Source organism: Crocodylus siamensis, chromosome 7 (assembly GCF_052110815.1).
Source record: "Crocodylus siamensis isolate JL-2025a chromosome 7, ASM5211081v1, whole genome shotgun sequence".
Taxonomy (NCBI): domain Eukaryota; kingdom Metazoa; phylum Chordata; order Crocodylia; family Crocodylidae; genus Crocodylus; species Crocodylus siamensis.
In genome coordinates, this window is record NC_143401.1 from 51,495,659 (window position 1) to 51,517,414 (window position 21,756).

The 21,756-nt window shown below is 44.0% G+C and overlaps 1 protein-coding gene and 1 long non-coding RNA gene across 6 annotated transcripts in view; one reads left to right on the forward strand and one right to left on the reverse strand.

Moving 5' to 3' along the window:
- The window catches only part of CTNNA3 (catenin alpha 3), a 1,496,635-nt gene that overhangs the window by 466,399 nt on the left and 1,008,480 nt on the right, over positions 1 to 21,756 (reverse strand). The window lies entirely within an intron of this gene.
- LOC149859778 (uncharacterized) lies at positions 4,845 to 14,686 on the forward strand. The gene is made up of 2 exons (XR_016443602.1): positions 4,845 to 5,560; positions 13,511 to 14,686. It is a non-coding gene; the product is annotated as an uncharacterized LOC149859778 (long non-coding RNA).

Consider the following 21,756-nt stretch of genomic DNA (forward strand, 5'->3'; position numbering starts at 1 on the left):
GTGTTTAACGCTGAAAAATACAAGGATCTCCACCTTAGGAGGAAAAACCTGCAGCATCCTTATAGGCTTGGCAGTTCTACGCTGGCTAGCACTACGGAAGAAAGAAACTTGGAGGTCATCATTGACCACAAGATGAACATGAGCCTGCAATGCTATGCTGTGGCTAGTAAAACAACCAAAAAGCTGGCTTGCATCCATAAATGCTTCTCAAGAAAATCCCGGGATGTCATTCTTCCCTTGTACTTGGCTTTGGTGAGGCCACAGCTGGAGTACAGCATCAGTTCTGGGCTCCACAATTCAAAAAGGATGTGGAGAAGCTCGAGAGAGTCCAGTGAAGAGCCATGCACATGATCAGAGGTCAGGAAAACAGACCTTATGACAACAGGCTGAGAGCTTTGGGGCTTTTTAGCTTGGAAAAGTGCAGGCTTAGGGGTGATCTGATGGCCACCTATAAATGTATCAGGGTGACCACCTGTACCTGGGAGAACATTTGTTTACCAGAGCGCCCCAAGCATTGAGGTCGAACGGTCATAAACTCCTGCAAGACCATTTCAGGCTGGACATAAGGAAGAATTTCTTTACTGTCTGAGCCCCCAAGGTCTGGAATAGCCTGCCATCAGAGGTGGTTCAAGCACCTACATTGAACACCTTCAAGAGTAAATTGGATGCTTCTCTTGCTGGGATCCTATGACCCCAGCTGACTTCCTGCCCTTTGGGTGGGGGGCTGGACACAATGATCTTCCGAGGTCCCTTCCAGCCGTAATGTCTATGAAATCTATGTTGATGCTTGACCCATGAACTAGCTTTTGATGTTTCTAACTGCCTACAATTAGAAACAGCCTATACAAAGACTGTTTTTAACATTCATTTTTTCCCACAGCAAAGAATTTGGTGACCCATAAGCAAACTTAATAAAAGGACAGGCTATATTACTAGCCAAATATTGGTCACACAACTTGCCTAGAGGAATCCTGCTTCATCCTATTAACAATTCTGTACAGAAAATACATATGCAATTTGGACAATGACACAATTGCATAACCTAGGGGTGATTGTAACAGTATTGGAGATGCTAATTATCTTTCCTGGAAACAGAGTCATACAGCTACCTCCCTAGAGAAAGGTCCAGTCACTTAATGGGTATTTTGGCATTGGATGGACAGCAAGGAATTGACAGAGCTACTATCATCTGGGCATGTGGACTAGCCTCTACGGATATTGTCAAGCATTTTACTTTTGTCCTTGATGACAACTTTCCATCTCCAACTTGTGCCTGAAAGCTTGCAAATAAGGATTTTTGTTTGTTTGTTTGCAAAAAATCTAGTTGGTCTAATAAAAGATATCACCTCTACCATACTTTCTGATTCCTTTTGCCTCTGGACCAATACAGCTACACCCTGGACACCTGGCATATGGAAGATATCAAATTTTAGCTGATTTATGAAATGCAAACTTCATAATTTTACAAGGATGTGAACCCTTCCTATTCTGATTTCTGAAGCAGGAAAAATCCAGACCACTCTTTGGGGATTGGATGACATATAGTTTCAGGTCCCTTCCAATGATATGAGAAATTTATTCTATGTATTTTCAGTCATGATTTTAGTGAATTCATAAACTGGCAGGGCACATCCAGATGATCCCACACATGCCTCTTGCAGCATCTCAAAGGGGTTTGAGACACTACAAGAGGCACATGGGGGAACAGGAAAAGGTTCCCGCCACCGCAAGTTTGCAGTGCGGGGGCAATATTAGACCAGTGAATATCCAGGGGTCAAAAAAAAAAAGATTGAAAACAAGTGGGGCAGGGCACGGTCCTTCACCATGACCAGAGACAACTGGAGGCTGGGTCTTCCACAGAGACGGTCTGGTAGCAGCCAGAGTATCTTCGGGGTTGGCCCTCGCCCTGATGCTACAGGGCAGGCAATGTGCCAGCCACATTATTTTTGTTTTGTTTCTCCTCCTGATAAGGGTGAATATATTTCCAAATCTCTATGATCTAAAACAATTCAATAAAGGGAGAAAAAGTCTGCATAGGAAGCACAAATGATCTTAATAGATTAAACTGCACGGGAAACTAATACATCAGACTTGTACAGTGTTTAAGTTGTGGAACATAGGACTCATCATATATAACCCCTTAAGAGAGATCTGCCTTTTTGAGATAATTATACACACACAACACATGTGGCCATTGCCAATTTATGCATTCACTAAAATCATGACTGAAAATACATAGAATAAATGTCTCATAGAATTGGAAGGGACCTCAAACTATGTCATCCAATCCTCAGAGAGTGGTCTGGATTTCTCCTGCTTCAGAAATCAGAATAGGAAGGGTTCTCAGAAATTAAGTAGCTTAAAGATCCCATTGTGGAATTTTCAGCAAATCAATCAACATTTGGTTTGACATCTTACAAAATGAAAAAAAAGTTCCATCTTCAAGTCCTATAACAAGCAGCACTAACATTCCACTTTGCTTGTAAACTGATATAACATATTTATGAGCCCATGCAAAGAACAATTACCTCTACTAATGATGCGAAAATCGCGGTTCGTTTCTTTGGAGGCTCACGAATAATAATTCCTCAGGCACACATTATTAGCAACACAAAGGGTATATTTGTAAATAGGGTTAGAGTGGAGACAAAAGACCACTCTGCCCCCGAGGAAACCTCTCAGCTGGCTTTTATCTTCTTCCCCTGGGCACGTGTGCAGAAACAGGAACTCTTACAACTCATTTCCGGTTCATACAAACATACATGAAATGACGTCACGTCATCCGTCGCATGTGCATTATAATTAACTACTTAAGTATGTGGGGCGGATAGGCATATATGCATTAGCTAATTACGCATGCTTAGAAAAGCCCCTAGGTCACCAAAAGTTGAAATTCTCCCTCTTCCAAGGACACAGCCAATTGAATTACAACTTCTGTAATCTACATGATAAAAAGCAGAGAGAGACTGGAGGAGTATGAGGGTTGAGAGTGATTTAGTGTAAGAACGGCTGACAGATTGGCAAAGGGAGTGATACTTTAGCACAAAGAGTCCTTGGTAGTGTTTTTTTGCTTATCAGGTACGAGATACAAACTGTGCAGTTCTAACAACACTCTATTCATTATGCATTCCTAATAATATTTCTAACACTAACAAGGTTTGTAAGCATGATGGTTGTATTGAGTTATATTTAGTGATACCCTTGAGCTTCTGAGAGGAGGATGAATATTTCTCCAGTCACCCAGTCCTGACCTAAGTCATCATCTTCATATTTGGACCTACAATCTCCAGAAGTTTCTGCTAGGCAGAAGAGGCACAATGGGTAGGGACATAAGTTACATATAAACTGGTGTAAGTGATCAGAAACTGTTTTAAACCTGTAACACAACAAAAGTTCAGTGCAAATAAACCACTTTCAAAATGGCCAGAACTGATTTAAGATAAACCTGGTTGGATGTAGTATGAGATGTACCTGATTTAGGTCAAACCGGTTTATAGAACTTCTGTCCCAGATCCTTTCCTGGTTCAGGTTAACTCACAGTCCCTCAGCATCACAGGATGCTTTGCAGCCCTGGACTATGCTGTCTGTTCCAGTGGAGCAGAGGTTGCATCGCCCCTCTGCTCTATCCTGCCTCCTGCCTGCATCTGCCAGCCCATAGGGACAGGTGGGGAATGGAGTGCAGGCAGGGAAACAGACCCCCAAACCTCCTAGCTAGGGACTACACAGCACATAGGGGGAGGGAAAGGCCCTGTGGTGGAAGCTTCTCAACCCTTGACAGCCCTTCCCTTTGCCAGTTGCTGATTACTTCAGCGGCTGCTACAGGAGGGAGGGAGAAGGAGTCCTCCCAGCCAGGTGCCTGGCCATGCAGCCCAGAATGGTGGCACTGGGGAGCCCCTACCTTGGAGGGCTTCCCCCGACCCCAGCCCATGTCCCCCATCCCTGGGCAGCCCTGGGAAGTCAGGGGATTTCTTCTCCTCCTATTCTCCCTCCTTGCCCCAGAGGGCATGGTAGTGAGACATAGTGGGAAGGAAAAAAATCTGTACAGACCAGTGGGGAATGTGATGGGATCGAGCTTGTATGGCACAGTGGTGGTGGGGGTGTCCAGTGCAGAGGTGTGGGCTACAGCCTATGTGGCCCTTGTTCATAAGCCCCTTACCCCCCAGGTTCTTAGAAGACAGACAGCCCTGATGTAAGAGGTATGTGTATGGGGTCCCCCTTCACATGCATGTCAGAGGCAAAACAAAAGATGCATAAGGCACGAAATGTAAAAGCTGATGAGAACATGGCATTAGTTTTTGGTAGTACTGGCTTGAAATATTGCAACAATTTAGGAAGACAGATAAGTTTATGTTGTACAGTGTTAGCTATTTCTGGAACTGTAAAACAAAAAAACTAGAACAGTGTTTTCAAACTGGCCTGCAGACCCCTGGGGGTGTGCAGACTATGTCTAAGGGGTCTGCAAAAGATGACTATGATCAATCAAAGTATGAGAATAACCACACTGACAATTCAAAGGGGTCTGCACCTCCATTCAAAATTTCCAAAGGGGTCCACAAATGAAAAAAACATTGAAAACCACTGGACAAAATAATCATGAAAACATTGCTAACAGTTTCATACAATAATTAATTTTTACACTAAGAACTTCAGCTAAAATAGGTGTAGCAGCATTTAAACAAATGGACCCCCCTGAAAGAATGAGAAGGGCTGCCTGGCAGAGAGACAGAGTTTGTCCCAGTGGGGACACTGTAGGCTGTGAGGGCAACTGAAGCTGTTTTGTAGGCAGCCCTGTTGGAAATGGGAAGGGTGACATAACCCCAGCAAAGTTTTGAAATAGAGCCGTTTCCAAGAGCCCGAGAAGGGCCCTGGGCTGGGATTGGCTGAGAGGCTTGGATTAAAGGGGGGAGCAGTTCTCCCACGGGGAGAGAACAAGAAAGAGGGGCTGAGAGGCAGGCCGGAGACCAGAGAGAGAGTCTCAACACAGTGGTCTCTCAGAGAGCCCCTGGGAGTGCCCTGCAGAAGCAGCAGCAAAGACTGCAATGGGAGTGCTACAGTATCCAGTTCCTCACTCCGGCCAGGGAGCCTGCTGCGGCAGGGTCAGAGAGAGCCTGATTGTGTGGAGACTCCAAGCCAGGAAAGACCCGCCTGCAGCCCAGTGACCGGCTGGGTGAGCACAGCAAAGCCGCGGGGAAGGGAGGGAGGGACTGCTGGAGTCTGCCCCGTGAGGGACTTCAGGGGCAGGCAAAGCCCAGGGAAGGGCTGTGTTTGCTGAGGCTGTGCGGGACAGCAGAGTTGCTACAGCCTGCAGCTCAGACACTGCTCCCTGCTGAGCCAGGGAAGGGGGTCAGAGACAGAGGAAGGCTGACTTGCAGGGACGGCAGAGGAAGATCTGCCGCCCAGTGCCTGGAGATCCTTGCTGTCTGGAGACCCCAGGAGCACAGAGACGGACACCAGCACCAGGGAGCGTCCACAGACCACGCGCAGGGACACAGACAGTCCCGCTCCCTGAGACACCCCGCCAGGGGCAGTGCACACAGGATCCCCAGTACACCGTGTGCAAGTGAGAGACTGTGTAAATAAGTTCTTGAGGATTTATTAGTGGGTATATCAATGTGTTTATTTAATGGTTATTTGTTATGTTGTAAATAATTAAATCTTGTAAATATTTTGAGAATTGTATGCAAGGGTGCTTGATTGTAAGGAGAGGCTTTCCACTCAGGGGTACTGCAACAGCTTCCTAGGGGGGCTGGGCAGGGCTACTGGCTACCGGGTATCCCACTATTCAGGTGGGGGCGCGTGTAGTGTCGCACCCAGGGTTACATAGGGTTAAAAAAGAAAAGGCCAGGAACCATTAGCAGTTCCCTGCTTTATTCACCAATGGATCTCTTGCTGTGACTCAGCCCTTGTCCTACCTAACAGATTTCCCCCTCTAAAATTAGAGTTAGACTGGGGTGGGCAAAGTCTGGCCTGCAGGCCAGATCCAGCTGACAGTGGACTTCATTTCCCAGCAGCCCCTGCTCCATGGCTGGGGCTGGTTTCTATGGGCACCCCAGTAGCAGCTGCATTGTGATAGCACAAGGCTGGGGTGTCCATGGAGACCAGCCCCAGCAGAACTCACAGGGTGTGCGGTAGGGCTTGGAGCTGCTCTGGAGGTGCTGGTGTTTTCTGGCAGTGACAGCATGGTCTGGAGCTAGGGCAGAGGCCTGATCGCCTGCATGCTCCAGGCAGGGACATACAGGCAGCGGATCATGGCTTTATCCCAGCTCCAGACCACGCTGTCATTGCTGCAAGGGGCCAAAGTGCAGCAGCGATCTGCCACCTACACACCCCTGCCTGGAACATGCAGGCTGCAGATTGCAGCTTTGCTCTGGCTTCCAACTATGTTGTCATTGCTGCAAGATCCCAGAAGCTCCGGAGCAGCTCCCCACCCTGCCATGCTCCATGCCAGCACTGCTGGACTGGTCTCCATGGAAACCCCAGCTTTGTTCTATCAGATGCAGTCTAGCACAGCTGTTGCAGGGGTCTCTATGGAAAAAAGCCCTAACTATGCAGGCAGGGGCTGCTGGGAAAGGGAGTCTGGCCACCAGCCGGATCTTCCGTCTTGCCCGCTCCTAAATTAGACTATTAGAGATTGACCTTCTTTGTGCAAAGCTATTTTTGGAGCTTTCACAACAACAGATGAAATTTTCAAATTAATTTCTTCCTCTTAATTTATGCTATTATTTCTCCCCGTTCTATACCCAAGGATTATTCATTAAAACAAAAAAACCCCAAAAGGTAGAAGCAAACTGTGTTTTAGATATGAAAGAAGATACCCGCACCCTCCGCTCTCCACCCCAAAAAAACAAATAAGAAAGAAGATACAAGTAGAGATCCTATTTGCCCTTGACAAAATTCTGTAGTGACTTACATAGGAGTAGAAGAAATTCACCACATGCGCAATATGTTGAGGGAATTAAAATGTAAGGAATTAGCTCTGGGAACAGCCCAAAGAAAGCAGCAGATGTATTATGTAGGAGATCAGTTAATATGTTCTCTCACTTATGCCCTAGAATTTTGCCTAGTGAATTTATTTTTCCATTTGAATGTCTTTGTTAGTTTTTTGGTGCTTTTCCAGCCCAGTGACCCATTTTTCTCTTTTCACCTTGATTTCTCTCTAAAATATTTAGGCCAATCAACAGTGTTCAAGAGAGTTTAGCATTAGGTAAAGAGAGTTTGCCTATCTGTTATCTCTAAATCACAGAAAATGTAACATTCTGTTGTGCCTCCAGTATTTAATTACTGTGTGCTAGGTAGCTTCTTATGAGAAATAAGTTGGCATATTTAGAATACTTTTCTACAAATCTTAAGTACTCTACATACTGAAAGCAAAAGAATGCCTTTAAGGAAGATATCCTTTCCAGGTTTCACAGCAATCATTACTAGCAAAGAAGCATCCACAGATTTCAAAATGATATATTTTACTTTTGAAAGGGAAAAAAAAACATTTGTATTAGTATATATGCTCAAAAACTTTTCTTGAGATGGAATCTAGCAAGTAGCATAAATGGATATAGTTACAATAAGAGCTCTGAAAAGCAGAAGAGGAAAACTCAGTGGAAGTCCCTGTATATGTTGAAAGACTTCTTTTTTTAATTCCTTCTTTCTAGACATGAGTTTTTGAGCTTCTTCCAGGTTGGAAATTGATTACAAAATCTGGTTGCCAGTATGTGTGCAGGGGGGTATCTTTCACATTCAGGAGGAAGGAATGTTCCACAGACAAAACCAAAATACCATATCCATTTTGCCTTAGAGCTTCCATAGCAACATTCCAAACCATATGGTAAAGATATGGTACACATCTTCATATAAATATATTCTAAAATGCTGCCATTAGGGCATTGTCTCCAAAACACTGCTTTGGAATGCTACACAAAAGGCCCCCATTAAACTATGCTGTTTACACCACTGTGAAATTCTCCAAATCCTGTTCCTGCCCTTCACAACAGTGATGGATTGGCTCTGTTATAGGTGCATCCATGGAATGAACAAGATTAATTTCTAAGCAAATATTTAGGAAAAGTAACTTTGGGCATGGATTTGAGAGGTAAACTTGGATCTGTCCATTCTGCAGTTGATCTGTCAGTACTGACAAGTTTGTTCCCTTTAAACAAGCAACAAGAGAACAACAAGAACTCAGGGGTTTTATAGATCTCTCTTACTCATACCAAGTGCTGTAATTCCCATAGAACCAAACCATGTTTGCAATAATTTGATCACATAATGGAATTGAGCAACTAACTATACCAAATATGGTCATTAGTTCCTAATCATTCCTTATTTTGATATCAGGTACTAACAGACAAGGTACCAACAACACCTTCAGATCTAATTACTAATTAGATCTGAAGCAGCTTTTCATTCTCTTCTTAAGTTGCCCTTTTATAAGGAAGTTAAAATTTTGTGGCATTCATCCTGTGTTATGCTTTAGTCAATTTGACGTGATCAAATTTTAGAGCTCAAACTCTTAGTTAAAATTGTCCAATTTTTATTCACTATGCTGACCAAAAAAAAAAATTAGATTTTTAACAAGTGCCCATCAAGTAATGAAAAAGTAATTTTACTCAAAACATTGGTCCAATCCTCCACTAATATGTTATTCTGTGAGCCAATTCCATTTCAATTTGAATCTAGCGGGGGGTTTTCCTCTTACTTTCCTTGTTTTCCTAGGTTTCTTTGCCAGTCTCTCAGACTCTCAGAATAATGATTAGACTGTATGCAAAATGAAATATCTAACAAATTAAATGTAATGAGGAGGCAAATTGTTTTGGAAGATCTGATGAAAATCTGTTAAGCCAAGTCAAGCCATCTTCTTAACTATATTCAATAAGTGAATTTAGGACTCAAGGCTGATAGCAGATAAACATTCCTAGAGAATTATGTCCTCAAACCTTCACTGATTGAAACAAATGTTACAGCACAGGTGGCTGAGATTTGCTTTTACATTGCTGGTCTACAAATTCCTTTCATAGGGGGACCACCATTATTGATGCAGAAACTGTTGGATTTCAAAACCAACTGGGGCCCTTATGCTCATCTAGCCTGACCTTCTGAATAGCAGAAGGCCATGGAATTACATCCAGTCATTTTTTCATGACACCTATCATTTGAGGTGAAACTGGGTCAATATATTTCATAAAGCAGCCAATATTGAATTCAGGATTTCAAGTAACAGGGAATCCAGCACATTCCTCAAGGTATGTTGTTTCAGCAGTTAATCACCTTATTCTTAAAAATGTTATTCTTGCTTCTGTTTTGAATGTGTTTGACTACAACAGACAAGCCTATCTTCAAAAGACAAGACCTATTGTTCATAAAACTGTTTACTGGCATTCTTCAGTTGTTTATTTGTTGTCTCACATCCAGGCAAATAATGAAATGGTTAGACTAATATCAAGACAACAGACATATACATTATCCAGATCAGCCTGTTTACACTAAATATTGACACAAAACTAGCTTTCTTCCAGGCCTCTGGAACTTTTCCATATCCCAACATTTATTAAAAGCTAACAACAAAGGCCCAGGGTGCCCTTGTGTTGGTTTATGACTAGCTCTAACCTCACACTCATTTGTATTTTGTCTTCTCGACTGAAACTTCCGATAAAGGGGGTCACTCAGTACCACTCATGATCATGGTTTGTGTTGTAGATACTTGTCAATCAAAACTATACTAAGATTGCAACACTCTTCCCTGCAGAATAAACATTATACAAGTGGGGATGGCCATTTTTGCCTACCTTTTATCCAACAGTATTTTTTCAGCAAATTTTGTTACAAAATTTCCCCCATCCAGTAGCTCAAATGCACCTGTTTTTAAAACTTCAAACTTTGCTTATCTGGAGTCTAGAGACTTTTATGTACTTGAATATTTCTGATTAAGTAGTACTATGGTAGTTTCAAAAACTTTTGCACATCATATTAATGTGTATACACTGCATTAACACCAATTACATTCATATTATAAACTTCAGCACAATTATTAAATGAATGATTTCCAGATGTACACAATTCTGAAAACATACCAAAGAACTTAAAATAACTTAAAATATTTTTTTAAAATATAAAAAAAAAAAACAAAAAACTCTTTTAAAACATTTCTGAACACCAGGACTTAAGGTTCAAGTAAGCCCCGAAGGCTTGAAGAAGGTTGTTACTTCCTCTTGCTCCCTTATGTGGGCATCCATCCAAATACTATATAATATTAAGAACTGATAATATCAGTCTCTATAACATAATGAGTGGTCATCAGAACCTAGATACCTAGCTAGTGACAACCATCTTGTAGGCATCACAGAACTGACTAGTTTAAATAAGATTTGAAGGAGGCTAATGCAATGTCTTTGTGGACTTTTACAGGGAATCCCTCCCATGCATAAGGGGTTGTATGGTAAAAAGTGCAAAGGGAAACCTTGACTGATAAATAATAAATACTTTCATTACTGGAAAAGTGATGCTGTGGTTAAAAGTAGGAAACGAAGTTAAAAGATGCCTACCATATGATGGGAGAGGACCTTTATGACCCTAACTATTAAAGTGTCTTAAAAGTGAAGGCAAGTTACTAAAGGAAAGAGCTAAAGAAGAAATACAAAGAGTGGACAATGCAGTTAGTACAACAAACTGGGAAGATTATCTTTGTGTCAGTATTCTGAATGACATGGGGAAGGAGACAAAATGGCATTTGTCAAGGCCAGAAAGTCATTAATGATTTGGATGGGATCAAGTGCACGCCTAGGAAATTTGTAGATGACATGAAGTTGGGTAGAGTTGCAGAGTACGAACTACAACCCAGAATGATCTGAACAAACTGGAGAAATGGTCCAAAAGTCAATCAGATGGCTTTCAATAAGGACAAGTGCAAAGTCCTGGACCAGGGACATAATAGCTACATGCAACAATACAGACTGGGGAATAACTGCCTAAGCTGCAGTACTGAAGAGAAGGACCTGGTCTTGTTGCAAAAAAAATGCTAACAGCAACTAAGCTATATTAGCAGCAGTGTCGCTTGCAAATCAATGGAAGTGATTCTTCTACTCTATTCAGCACTAGTGAAGCTTCACCTGGAGAGCTGCATCCAGTTTTGAGAGCCAAATATCAAGAAGGATGTTGTTGGAACAGCTGACATTCATGATATATGTAGCTATCAGAACTGAAGCAGTTGTGACATATTTGGACATCTATGTGTACTGTGACTCAGAGCAGGCAGCCAGGCTACAGTATCAGGCTGCATTCACATAACAGAAGCCTGCATTTACATCTGTAAGGGGTGGGGGCATACCCTGGTACTGAAATTTGTCTGGAACCAGATACAGCAAGCTGCAGAGGTAACTGCATAAAATATTGAGTGGACTGTTGTTACAATGTTTAGATAAATTGTGAGATACACAGTAGTGTAAAAGGAAGTATCCTGCTGATAAAGGTATGCATCCCCAATTAAATGACACCTTTCATGTCCACAAAAAAAAAAAAATCAGGTCTGATCCAGTTCTGAAGGCTCAGTGAAACACACAAACAAAAAATAATAAGAGAGCTTTAATTAGAATATTGAGATCATGTTTACCAGCCATCAATACACAGGGAATGTGACTGGAAGGAAGTTGGAGCGCGACCCTTCAACTACACCTATGAGACTGCTGCACGTACTGCTGCACGAGATGCTTGCCTACTGGAATGTTGAAGGATGATTTCCTCCCGCAACTGTAGTGGAGACTGAGAAACTGCCTGATGCCACTCTGTGGCAAAAATGACTCATCCTATAAGATTATGCTTATCTTCAGCAATTAATGGTTTTTGTCAGTTAATAAACTTTTCACATTGGTTGTAATGACCCAAGGGTCTTATTTAAATTCTTTTTCACCCTTCCCAACTTGCTCAAAAATTGTTAACAATGTGGACAGTTTGGAAACAGTCCAACAGAGAACAACAAAAATTATTAGGGGCCTGAGAGGCAAGACTTATGAAGAAAGGCTAGAAAAACAAGGATTGTTTAGTCTGGAGAAAAGAAGACTAAGGGGGGATTTGATAGCAGTCTACAAATGCCTGAAGGGCAATAATAGAGGATAGAAATGGCTTTTCAGGACAGGACTAGGAGCAATGGCTTCAAGCTACAGCAGAGGAAATTTAGGTTGAAAATTAGGAGGAACTTTCTGACTATGAGGGTGGATCAAACATTGGAATGAGCTACCAAGAGAAGTTGTAGAGTCTCCATCCCTAAAGTTTTCAAGAACAGATTGGACAGACACTTGACTGGGGTGGCTTAGTCAGCGATGAACCCATCTGGAGCAGGGGCCTGGACTAAGATGATTTTGTGAGGTCCTTTTCAGCCCTATTTTTCTACAGAACTAAGAGCCCGATGCAGAAAAGAAGATGGAACATTGATGTGAACTAAAGAATTCTTATGGTATAGGTTAATGAGGAGATTCCTGTAGAAGACTGAAAAAAAATGCTTAGGTGATAAAACTTCTATACCAAATTAACAAAAAAAGTCCCTGCTAATCTAATTTCTAATAGTTTTCTAATTTTTTGCTCATTTTAATGTTATTAGCCACTGCATTTATCTTTATTTCTGCCATTCCAAAACTACCACAGAAATTAATAATAGGAAAGGTTCATCAAGTAATAACAGAGCTGAATAACCCTGTTCTTTTAAAATGTATTAGATTTTACCTACTGGATCAGAAGGACCAAATTCAGTTGTTGTGTAACCCAGGAGCTGATCAGGGCGGGTGACAGGCTGCAGCAATGTAGTCGCTAGTGACCCTAGGCTGACAGGAGATACTGGTGAAGGGGGTGTGGGATGGGCAGAAAGCAAGGGATGGGTAGGCAGACAAGGAGCAGGCACAGGAGAGTGAGGATCCATCTACTGCTGCCACTGTGTCTGGCTAACCCAGGCACAAGAGGAGCAGCAAAGTCTATCCTACCCCACTTGGCTGGGACCATGGCAGCAGCAGGGAGGTTTCTTTCTTCTGCATCTGCTCCCTGCTGTAGCCCCCACTATGGACTTGTAATGAGGCCCCTACACCATTGCCGAGAGGGGAAGGGAGCCCAGGGCCCACTGGCCAGTTCAGCCCCATGAACAGATTTAATGGTAAAAAGGGATCTTAAATAAGATGCCCAACTGCCCCATGTGTAAGCAGTGGTTGACAGGCCTAGGTCAGAAGTAGTGGGTCAGGTGACCCAAGGCATGGTTCAAAATCCCAGGGTCTGGTGCAGAAGGGGCAGTCTGGCTGTAGGAGCTGCAAGAGGCACAGCTTCTGGGACAAGCCAGTCTGGACTGCCTGGGAGAAAGGATTTCATACCACAGGAAGGTGGTAGAGACCCTGCACTGTGAGCAACAAAAGATAAGTGCCTTGAACATTTTGCATTGGTGTTACTGTGGAGTATGATTAACTCTGACAAGGTAGCTTGTGTTTCATGAGCTTTATGTTTTGGGAGCAGATGCTCATGTTTTTTATTTACATTTTGCCCAAAGGACCAAAACAGTTGTAAGGGGAAGATTGGAGAACACTGGAGTCTGGCAGTGGCACCCAACTGATAGTCCTTCTGGGGCCCAGAAGTCTGAGGTGTTGAATATGAGCAGGAGTCCAAATATATTCAGAGGGAAGACTGTGGCATGTCAAAGGATTGCATATGTGACCACAAAGGCTGGGACCATAACTCCTATGTACAAGAGGTGTGTTCAGCGGATGAGTGGCCCAGAGTCCATGAGGGGCTAGAGCTGGAGCTTGAGAAACTAGGGTCCTGGTGCAGTGGACCCCGGGGAGTGGGACCCAGTCCAATTAAAAGTGAGCTGATGTCAGGAAGGATCAGACAAAGACCTATATCAAAATCCACATCTGCCTCCTGGGGGCAGTCTCTCTATGAAACGATAACATCGAATTGTAGCAGGTGAGATAACCATGAGGGGGAAGGACCCAAAGGTCCCCCACAAGGTCTCCCCACATCCATAGTACCCCCAGGAATTGCCCAACTACCCACAGACCAACCCACATCCCTGCACACACACCCACCTTCCCCCATGCCCCTAATCACCCTCTTCCTGCAAACACCACATCCCTCCATCACACACCCATCGTGTGTGAAGAAAACAAGCACGTGTGCTTGCAGCAGCTCAAATAGAAGCAGTGCAAATTTAAGCCAGGGCTTTTTGCCTCAGCGCATGTGCTTGGACATGCACTTTGTTGTGGAGCAAACTGTGCCACTTGGGGCAAAATAACCCTGCCTGGCTCCTCCCGGATCTGCAACCAGGGGAAGCTAGAGCCTGGGGCTGGTACCTGTGCTGTCCCCAGCAATATAAAAAGCTTCCCTGTCCTGGCCCCATCCATACAAAAAGCTGCCCTGGCAAGCAGCTCAGAGCTACTTGTTCTCAGGAGCTTCTGGGGCCCAGCCAATTGGTACCTGGGGACACTACCACTTGCACCAGCTGGACTGCTACAGCAGCATCCCAAATCAATTTTTTAAAATATCCCAAAATCCATGTTCTTCCAGTTAAAACAAAAATCCATTCTACACACACGCACACACACACACATCCAGAGAGAGGCAGAGCTATTCGTTGGGTAATGCTTTATTGATATATTTACAATGTTAAAACAATTTGGAGGCCTACCAGTGTCTCTATCATGAAAAAATAAATTCTAAATACCTATATGTATTGATATGTACTTTTTGTTTTCTTCACACACGATGGGTGTGTGATGGAGGGATGTGGTGTTTGCAGGAAGAGGGTGATTAGGGGCATGGGGGAAGGTGGGTGTGTGTGCAGGGATGTGGGTTGGTCTGTGGGTAGTTGGGCAATTCCTGGGGGTACTGTGGATGTGGGAGACCTTGTGGGGGGGCTTCTCAGGAGGGGTGGGTTCCCTGGCCCCCACAGGGTACAGCCCCCCCGCCGCCAAACAGCACATGGAATTCCACCCACGCAGGTCCGCAGCTCCTATCCCTCATAGGGCCCCAGACTCCCTTCCCAGGGTCCCAGGCACCCTGGAGGACCCCCCCCAATCCAGGGTCCTAACTCGCCCCCAGAGGGCCATAGCCCCTATCCCCCACAGGGCCCAGCCCCCCTGCACAGGATCCCAGGCACCCTGGAGGTCCACCGCCCCCAGGGTTCCAACTCCACCCTGGAGGGCCCCATCCCCCCCCCCGCCCAGGGCCCATAACTGACCTTTCACAGCAGCAGTGGGGAGACTACACTGAGCCCAGCCAGGTCTTCCCAGCCCTGGGGCTGCTTCCACCACCTAGCTGGGCTGGTCTCATGGTGGCAGGACCCACCACGGCATGCTGGAACCGTGTGCCAGGCCCAGCCGGATCCTGCTGCCCTTGGGGCCACTCTGCCACCTGACTGAGCCATTCCTATAACAGCAGGACCCAGCCCAGTGTGCAGGAACTGTGTGGAGGCAAGCCGGATCCTGCTGGCCCTGGAACTGCTCATGCCACCCAGCTGAGTTGGGCAGCATGAGCAGCCCAAGGCTGACAGGATCCAGCTTGGCTCTGCACAGTCCCCAGGCTGTTCACGCTCCCCAGCCCACCCTGGTGCGCGGGGACCATGCAGAGCTGAGCCAGGTGGCACAAGCAGTCCCAGGACTGGCAAGACCCAGCTCAGCTCTGTGCATTCTCTGCATGCCAGGCCAGGTCCTGCCACTATAGGAAGGGCCTGGCCGAGTGACAGAGCGGCCCCAAGGGTGGCAGGACCCAGCTGGCCCTAGCATGTGGGGACCGTGTGTCATGCCAGGTCCTGTCACCATGGCCCGGGCTGAGCTGAGCCCAGCCCAGCTGGGCAGCAGACGGGCCCCAGGGCCCGCTCCTGCTTCTTACCTTGGAGAGCGCCAGGGGCTAGGGCCAGCAGAAACACCAAAGTGATGCTCTAGCCAAAACCAGAGCATCTCTTTTGGAGGACCGACTCCTTGCTGGCTCCACTCTATTGTAGAGAGGTTTTTTTAGACCCTTGGATATCCAGGGGTCTAATTTTCTCCCTGCGCTGCCTCATCCATTCCTGCACATGCCTCTTGCTCTGCCTCAGAGGGGTTTCAGGAGGGGTAAGAGGCACATGCGCACTTGTCTGGATGCACCCAAAGAGTCCAGAAGCAAGGGTGAGGAGGTCAGAGCTAGGCAGCAAGAAAGGCCAGGAACCTTGTCAAGCCAGCAACGAACATTCTGGTTACAGGGTTCCACCTGCTGGAAGCAAGTGCAGGAAAAGCAAATTTCATCTAGCTGCTGTCACTTTCCCCAGCTGACAAAGGCATGGAAGTAACATCAGAGCCACTCCTGCCCCACTCCAGCTGGATTGCAGGAAGCAACCACCTGGCATGCTGGGGTCAGCCAGGGACAGTGATACCAGTGCTGGGGGGGGGAAGGGGGCAGTTCTCCTTCCAGCCTCTATTCCCTCCCCTTGGGGGATCAGGCACAGGAAGGGGGAACCCACCCATCACTATGGTCTAAGGCCAAGCTTGGCATGCTGCACAGCCACCCCTCTGCTAAATCCTAGATCTGCCCCTACTATAACCTAGTATATCAAAGTTAGTAAAGCTGAGAGCACTTATAGCAGGCTGCCAGAGCTCAATTACACACTCAAAAATATATTAATTTTGCTTTTTAAATAAATGTGCCCATTTAGGTGCTCTATTATAATCTCAACAATGTTCATAATTTAACTTGAAGTATAATTTAGGAACAACTATACAAACACTTAGCTAAGCCCTCTCAACTCTTCCTGAATTCTCAGCTTCCCAAGTCATTTTTCTCAGTTGCCCCATATCTTTATGGTCAGTTTCTGAATCACTCATATAAATCTAAACTGTTGGCTAGATGTTATAATTCCAGCCATAATAGAAAGTATTTATTTTGAAGGTGAATGTGCTATAGTTTGTCTGATGTGCCAACTTTCAAAATCATTTCTTCTGCTGATAGTAAAAAACAAGGGCATTTTAGCAATACATTGTATTGGATCAATTCCATAGTTGGGAAAGTTGTTATACAAGCTTTCAGACACAAAATACTTTTATACAGGTCTGGGAAAGAAACAGCTACAAACTAGCTAAGTATCAGATAAAACAATGTCTTGTGTTCAATACTACATATGAAAGAAAGCAGGTACTTAAAGGAATGGAGCAAGGATATAAACTAGGAGCAAGGAAAAATGAACAGAAGTAGATTTAAAGCAAGAGAAGTGCAGCTGAATTATGTAACACAACATGACCAGACCATTCAAAGGAGAGACACCGATTTGATTATAATTTATAACGAGACATGAAACCATCCTTTAGGTGTTGTCTATGGTGCTTAGTTTCCACTAAACACTCCAACTCCACTTATGTTGATAGTGGTTTTATCACACTGTACTTGAAAACTATCTTACTCTAGTTAACTTATTTTATCCTGTGTAGTCTCTCCACATAATTTGTTCCAGATAGCACACAGAAATAATATCTCAAAGGCAGCTACCACTTCAGAAGTGAAAAGTTATTAAAATTACAGTATATAATCCAAGTGAAGTATCCCTGAAGTGATACTCCTCTGTAAACTGCTATTCATATTTATTCAAAACCTTGAGGATTTAGCCCTCACAGTATCTGGATTTCGAAAATGAATAGGAAGCTAAGACCAATATCCACCAATAAACTTATATACAATACCTCTTTTTTTTCCCTCCACTGACTAGATTTTGTTAGTGTTATTCACGTCAAACCATACTTTACTACTGTACTTATAGCAGGTTGCTAAACAGCCAGAGTAAAGATAGCAAAAGCTGGTCCTAAATGAACAAGAGCATGTTCTACAGCTATTCTTGTAGAGTTTTGGATATTTTCATTCTATCCTTCCAGTACAGATGTGTCCCGTTGATATTGCCACTGCATATGCATTGGTTGCAGGTGTCATTCTCTTGGATGAGTCATGAATGAAGGTAGATGTATGCATGTAATATCATCTATGCTCAAAGCAACTCATATATTAAAAAGCCTAGCTTAGCACAGTTCCTTCAGGCTCAACCAAGGGGAGCTCCTTTTTTGGGTCACCTGGTACAGCTGCAGCTGTTGTCTGCAGATAATGTTTCCAGTTCAAGTTTCTGCCACAGCAATGTGGCACACACAGCAAGTTCAGTCACTGGATGGGAACTGTGTTAATTTGTTGTCTTCTCTAGTGTCTCATCAGCAGTTGGCAAGCATAACAGCCAGAAAAGTGACAATTTAAAAGAATTGCTCATGTTCTTAAAGTGTGTAAATGCCAACGAATCTGGTGCTCTAATTTATGTGCTGAGCTAGCACATCTAAGATCTAAAATATATAATGGGGAAATGCTGACCCCAAACACATTAACTCAAAGTTCTCTTAAAACTATTTTTAGAGTTGCATCCCAAGCATGCATATACAAATAAGAAATATGTTCTCACTATACCTTAATATTGTTACACATGTATTACACCTTTTGAAAATTGGCAATTTGAGCTGCTACCCTTCATTTAAAAATAGTTGCATGATAAATGCTTGACTGCTTTTCCTTCAAAACAAAGGCAAACTTAATGCTGCTCACAACGCAAATGCTCTGGGTGCAGAAACTTCATTTGGGCATTATTTTGTGTCAGGGTACTGTCTGATTGTTACAATGAAAAGAAACAGCCTCTGGTCATTTGAATCCAGCTCTGTTAAAGAATCAGGCCTCAGTACAATGTGCTGTAGACAAACAAAATTGCATTAAAAAGTTACCTGGTTCAGTCATCAAGTTCCTAACTAGAACCTACCACAACCCATGTTTTGGGGGCAGATAGGGGAATAATCTTTAAAATGTACAGGGCAGCAGGTTATTGCACAATTTCTTTGCCAACCCCATCAGCATCTACATTTACACTGCAGTGCACTAATGCACAGTAGATGGCAAATATTTGGCTTAAAGTTAAAAGAAACTTGTTCATTTTATATTAATCCCATTTTGGTCATGTAAAGTAACTACCACCTGTTTTTTTTGGTTTTGGTTTCATTTTGGGGTCAGGTCTCACTAGCTAAGCAGTGTTCATTAAGATCATACTGCAAATAAATAAATACAACAAAAGAGGTGCATCTAAACATGTTATTAATGTGAGTGAATAAGTTCTGGCACAGTTCACACCAGATATTGCTCTTGGCCAGTATGCTTATACTTGCACCCAGGAATGCAGCACATTTCATAGATTTCATAGACATTAGGGCTGGAAGGGACCTCGGAAGATCATCGAGTCCAGCCTCCCACCCAAAGGGCAGGAAGTCAGCTGGGGTCATAGGATTCCAGCAAAATAAACATCCAATTTGCTCTTGAAGGTGTTCAATATAGGTGCTTGAACCACATCTGATGGCAGGCTGTTCCAGCCCTTAGGAGCTCGGACAGTAAAGAAATTCTTCCTTATGTCCAGCCTGAAACAGTCTTACAGTAGTTTATGACCATTGAACCTCGTCATCCCTTGGGGCGCTCTGGTGAACAAATGTTCCCCCAGATACTGGTGGTCACCCCTGATAAACTTATAGGTGGCCATCAGATCACCCCTGAGCCCACGCTTTTCCAGCTGTTTGATCTGGCTTCAGATGCCAGCAATCCAATCCAGAGCTCTGAACTGGGCTCCTGATTTGATCCTGATGAAGTTGCTCCGAAGCTTCAGAGCCACCTTGGATATCCATCTATAGGCTATAATGGGGAATAACTGAAATATCTGTAACCTTGTTGTTTTTGTCTGATTTCAATGAAGCTTGCAGGGGTAGTATCCTCTTCTGAGAGCATGAAGCCTGCCAAGTTTCAAGAAGATAGGTGCAGGAGTTCAGGGGAAACTGCACCCCAAATTCTTGAAACCAAAACTCATGTTATGTGTATGTGTTACATCACAGGGAGGTGAAAATTACAGGGGTGTGTGATGGCCAGAACCAAAGAAATTAATAATCAATAAATATGTGCTTCTTGGAGGCATTTGGAACTTTTGTCTAATATGAAGCTTGTCTTTCTGTAACCCGCAAATGTAACTTGTAACTGTTTGTGGAACTGACTAGGCCTCAAAGACAAAGCTATAGCTGTGAAATTAGCTGACTTAATAGTTCTTTCTCGCTCAGAATTTAGCCTTGATGATGATAAAAACTGGATTCAGCTGCCTAGCTTGTCCTTTCTTGAAATGTACTGGATATCTCAAAGAAGCATAGGGGGATTTGAGGGGGCTGGATTTAGGCAAGGTAATGTTAATTTCAAACCTGAAGATGCTGTGTTGCAATCTGCTTATTGGATAAACACAAGCTTGGGCAGTAACTTATTATAATAATTTCTAACACCTTTTAACCCTATAGATTAACAGCTATAAAGCAAGATTATGAATGGCTACATAACTAAAAAATTAGCGTAATTAGAATATAAAAGAACACACACATCATAGTAAACCTCCGGAAGAACAGAACAGAAAGGTTATTGCTGTCCCATACCCCCACGAATCTCTCCTACTCCCTGTGAGAGTGAAGACCAGATCCTGGCTGAGGGGCTTCCACCGGTATCCTTCGGGCAGCCCAGTTCAGAGACGTCTAACTTTGGTAATTCAACTTGACGTGCATCTTCTAACCAAGGAACTATCGATAAGTTACTAACCAAGTGGGAACTCTTGGTTAAATTCTTTATCTGTTTTATTATCACTGTCAATTTTAATCAGTATTGTTATGTTGTCTGCTTATTAGCTTAACCTTTTTATTAACTATTATATATGCAAACTATATCTTTTGTTGTCACAAGTAAAATTCATTCCCCTTTGTAAGTGAAACTTATCATTTCTTTCCTTTCCAACATCACCTTCTCGATCCTGAACCAAAAAGCCCAGTGGCTAATAAAGTTGCAGTGCTCAGTCAGTCTGCAATTAAATTGATATACTCACAGTTCCCAGCTGGCCTGTGACAGGGGTGGTAGCCCCTGGTGAGCAACAGAGCCTGCCAAATTTCAAGGAGACAAGTGTAGGAGTGTGTGGGGAACTGGACCTCAAGCTGTGGACAAACAAAACTTGTGACATGGGTGACACTGTGTGTGTTAAGGCGCACCAGGGTGAAAGCTGCAGGGATGGTAGCACCTGTTGCAGCCACAAAGCCTGCCGGCTGTAAAGGATATAGGTGGAAGTGGGGTTTGGGGTCCCCCATCCATGGGAGTGTGATGGGCCCATGGGCCCCTGTACCTGTAGCTGCTGACAGGCAAAACTCATGACATGGGTGCTTGTGCAACTGACTGTCTGTCTCCGGGAGTTGACTGTCTGTATTATTTCCTCTCCTTAATTTGTGGTTTTGTAGGTGTTAATCCTTGCTAATTAACTTGTTAACACCTAATTAACACCTACAAAACCACAGACTGAGAGGAAATAATACAGACAATCAACTCCCAAAGACAGACACAGTCAGTTGCACCCATGTCATGAGTTTTGCCTGTCAGCAGCTACAGGTGCAGGGCCCCAGAACCCCTGTACCTATCTCCTTGCAAGCTGGCAGGCTTCATGGCTGCAGCAGGGGCTAGCAGGCCTGCAGCTTTCACCCTGCTGAGCCTTAACACACACCTTGTCACCCATGTCTCGAGTGTTGCTCATCCACAGCTTGGGGTGAAATTTTCCCCAAACCCCTGAACCTATCTTCCTGAAACTTGGCAGGTTTCATGGCCTCACCAGGGACTACCATTCCTACAGTTTTGACCCCACTGTGGCTTAACACATACACCCAACATGAGTTTTGTTTTCACGAATTTGGGGTGCAG